Genomic DNA, 4,854 nt, shown 5'->3' on the forward strand with positions numbered 1-4,854 from the left:
ACATGGTTGCCATTAAAGATTTATTGAAAAAAGGTGTTAATAAAATATAATATATCATGGTTTCTGGACTGGTACCTGAATCGACTGATCATCTTATCTTCATGTAACAAAAATGATCAAGATACACTGCGATTGGTGTGTCCATCCAATGCCCTATGCACCATTATATGCGGAAAGGGAATGATGAAGGTTTTTCAATCTAAAACCGGCCGTCTAACAAGCAAAACCACTGAACAGAGAAAGGGCCTGAAGATTTCCATGCATAAATAAATATTTTTTTGTAGAAATAAAATATTATGTTTACGGAAGATAATGTCTCCAAAGACTGGGATCAAGCGTTATTTCTTTATATTTTCGAAGAAATGCGAAACTGTTTTTACGAAAAAAGTAAAAACGTGTTATTTATTATTTTTGGACAATACCGTTTCAATATAAATTGAGATTTACCTCACTTTGGTGAGAATATTTTTTTTTAATGTTTGTCTCTAGGGATTCGAATAACGTTTTACCACTGCCAACGGTAGTAATTCCATTTTCTTTGTGAAAAGTAATAAATATTTATTTTTGTTCAGTTATAACATTAACCAAAGTACTTCCGAAACGATTAAAATTTTTACCGGACATGGATCTATGAGAAGTTATCTATATAAGTTTAAATTAAGGAATGATGACTATTGTCCATGCGATGATATGTATTTCTTCACAGAGTATCGAACATCTGTTATTTCAGTGCCCATTTTTCAATTTACAACGCCATAATCTTGAAACAGAATGCAGGAACGATGGAATATCCTTAACAGATATCCGCACTGTAGTTAAAAGTAGTTGTCACGCGCCATTGTTCTTGAACTTTGCAACAATGATGATTGGACTCATAAAGGTAATAAACCAAAATCAGTGATCGAACATCCCATTTCCAATACAAACAAAAACTATTTTTTCCAAGTACCTTAGCCTTGTACATGACACGTAAGGCTACTAAATACAGGGGTCCAATTATATATATTTTTTTAAATAAAAAAAACATTATTTTAAAAGCGAAATATTCTTTTATTGTTCATTGAATCGACGTTAATATTGTGGAATAACATGATTAATTTTATTAAATATTATATTTTTTACGAGCGTGAGACCACTGAATTTCTTTTGGAATAGTAATAGTTTTGGGGATTACAGATCTTTCCATGAACAGTTTATAACTACACCCAATGGAAAGATCTGTGCTTTCCAAAACTATATAGTAGAGCTCTAACATTAACTCGGTGGCTTCATGACAAAGCGTCTTATTTAATCAATTAAAAAGTATCCTCCATTAACAAAAGCTGAATAATTTAAAGATATTTATTTGTAACTGGGGATAAAATGACGATTAAATATGAATCAAATGTAAATCAAAAAAAGTAATCATTAAAATATAAAATACCAGCATATAAAATGCATACAACGATTTTTTCCCCAAATACTGGGAAATTTTATTTATATGGTATCACTTTTTTTAGTATGGCACCACAAAATTTCAACTGTCATTTACATCGCGGACCGTTTTACACTTTTATGATAAGTGTTTAAATTATCTCTTTTTCATATTATGTGTGTATAATATGAAATAATATGTATATTGCTAATTTTTTTAACTTTCTGCATCGTAATTTATCGACGTAAAGACATTATTCTTCATAAACATACGTCATCTGCATGTCACTATTTCGTCAAACGTCAAAATTAGACACTCAAACAAAATGGTCAATTACACTTCACCTACTTTAAATTTAGTTTGAGACAATAATTTACACATTTTTTTATTTACCTCAATTTTAATATCCATTCATGCGGCGGCGCGCGGCTCGTCTTTTGACAGATCGAATGAGTTATGAAAAAAAATTCGACGTTAAACCGGGGTTATGAAAAACGTAAAACACGTTAATTGGGGGGAAAATTGAATGAGAATGTGTGGAAAAAAATAGGACCTAAATATTTCGATGTAAAAAGTAAAATCGAGGAACGTAAAAACGAGGTTTTACTGTATCTACCATTGTATAGTATAACGTATCTTTACCATTTACATTATTTATCATCATTCCCTTTCCGAACCAAATGATGCATATAAAATAACAGGAATAAAGAAATGATTGTTTCAGATTCAACAAGTGCGATATCTTACTTTTTATTATGTTTTTTTTTTTCATAGTAAAACAAAATCTTTTCGTTCTTATGATTAACCCAAATATTACAATTTTAGTGGCCATTTTCAAAGAGTTGTAAATAACTCAGTTGTAAATAACTCAGTACACTATCTGTATTCTGAAGGCCGTGAAAACCTACGAACCTTGATTGTAAATAACTCACTATTAGAAATGGAAATAAAGTTGTGTTAGAGTGGGGTGCGATCCTAGGATCTTTAATTCATTAGTCCACGACACTAGCCACGGGACCACAACCCGCAAATCAACAACGATTCGAGGAACGCCTTTTTGATTATTATTATTAAGTTTATTTTTCCGTATTTTAGTTTATTTGAATGGCTTAAAAGGATTTATGATGCGAAGGCCGAGAACGAAACGGTACGACCAAATCCAACCAATTATTGACAATGGATATGTCAAGAGTCGGAATAATCGGCGTGCGTGCATTAGAAGATGTATGCATATAGAAGAGAAGTCTGTATGCAAAGACAGAGTGACATGGCGTTTTATCATCTCTGCCTGCCCCTACGGAGAAACGGCGTGATGGTTTCTTTGATTGTTTTTATTATTATGTTTTATTTTTTTAAATTGTATGCTGTCACTATGATACATTTAATCATTCTTGTATGTTAATAAATATTAGTGTGCGTTATAAAAATCACATACCGGCTTTAAGATGTATTTGTCTCTTCGCCAAGACACTTTAAACGTGTATTTTTTGGTTGCATAAATGGACCCCATTCTGACAGTGTCTACGTAATATGATATTTTCGACTTCTTTCTACCGATTTCAAGACGTCGGTACTCGTCATTTGTCAGGACACTCACTAAATAAACATGTTAATACTAATAAAGACCGATTTTAAACTATTTTATTACGCAATACACTGTTTTCGTAAAACAATATACCTACTAGAGACGGGCATTTCGGTTATATAAAAAGAGCAGCAGTATCGGCTACCGTTACACAACTTAAACTGTTTCGCGGAACGATTTTCAAATAACAGTTTAGAGCAGCATAGGCAAAAAATCTGGTACAACTAGCTGCTGGAACAGTTATACATAAATAAATTAATCCGTTACTTGTAACCCCTTTCTAGAAGATTTGAAAATCAAGCAGTTTAAAATGTATTTAGTTTCTTTACACGCCAAATATTGTAATGAAACCAACTGGTCCAAGAAGAAGTTTAAAAATTGAAAAATTGTTTTCAGGCGTTGCCTAGTATGTGAAATAATTCAGTCAGATGAATCTCTTCACAACAATAAAGGGTTCAGCTCTTTAACTTCACTAAAATCAACCAATGGAAGAATTGAAGAAATATGGATGTTAAAACATAGGCAAAATAGTGAGTGTTATACGGTGTTTAAGGTGGCCACTTAAACTATCCAAGGGCAGGTCATGCGCCCTGTAAATGCCTAGACTTCCATATTCCCTTATTTAAGGTATTCTCCATCCCTGTTGTAATTTGTTAATCGTAATAACTCCCGAGGGGGTGAAATCCAGTCATTTGTCTACGAACATTTGGACAAACTCAAATATTGTAATATCCTGACTAGTTTTTCTTTACAGCAACATTTTTTGCTGTTGCGAAACTGTTCAAATTTTAAACAGATAACTGTTGAATTAATTGAAACAGATAACTGTTTAAAATTTGAACAGTTTAATAAGATTCAAGTTGAGTTAAATAATAACATGTTTCATTGTTTTTTGACCATCTCTAGTACCCACCTGTATTGTGGTGATAGTATGGACAAAGATGTATTTGTAAATGTCTTAATGTATTAGCGACGTACCTGTAAATAGGGAAATATCACATATTACTACGGATAACGATAAAAATATATTAAATCGAATTAGAATAATTAATTGTATTTTCAAAATCAAGATGGATATTGTGGAGAAATGTTTTCATACATATATGTCAAAAAGAAATTTAATAAAAATATACGGCTAGAAAAACGCGATGTCTTGGTTGTTGTAACGTCAAGATTCGTGATAATGTTGTAAAAAGAAACATGGATCGTGACGTATTAGGGGCGCGGCCAATGGAATGACAGTTTTCGCAGGAATCTAAAATTACAAATTAAAAAATATTTTTTATGCTTCTAATAATAAGCAAAAAAAACTTTTTTTACTGGACTAAAAAAAAGTGATATTTCCCTTTTGTTTACCTCACTAATAACTTAAATAAAATTAATGATGCGGAACATTTTGAGAAACCATAAAAAACGAACCTGCACAAATATTTTCCTCGATAAGAAGTAAATTACTTAAATATAAGGGCGCGCGTAACTGGGGGTGGGTAATTAACTATTCAAATATTTAAAACGAAATTGAAAACCTTTTTAAGAAGGAAATAAAGTAGTCTAGGCATTTGGGTTCTAGGTGCCATTTGTCAGATTGTGGACTGTGTCTTTTATTTGCTAGAATAAAAACGTCGTCTATCCGTTTGGAAATCTCTAAGTTTATTTATTTTATTTATTTATTTTATATTATCTTATTAACATAGACTGCAAAATTACCTTTTACAAAACTTTTAATATTCACATATTTGGTTGAATTGTTTTTCTTTTAAATACATACATTACTAAGATTTAGAAACAAAAATTAAACATAAAAATTATATAAAAACACATTTGGTAGAAGTTTAAAACAATTTTAAATAAATGT

Source organism: Micrasema longulum, unplaced genomic scaffold (genome assembly GCF_059751315.1).
Source record: "Micrasema longulum isolate JH-2025_06_02 unplaced genomic scaffold, ASM5975131v1 h1tg003038l, whole genome shotgun sequence".
Lineage (NCBI taxonomy): Eukaryota > Metazoa > Arthropoda > Insecta > Trichoptera > Brachycentridae > Micrasema > Micrasema longulum.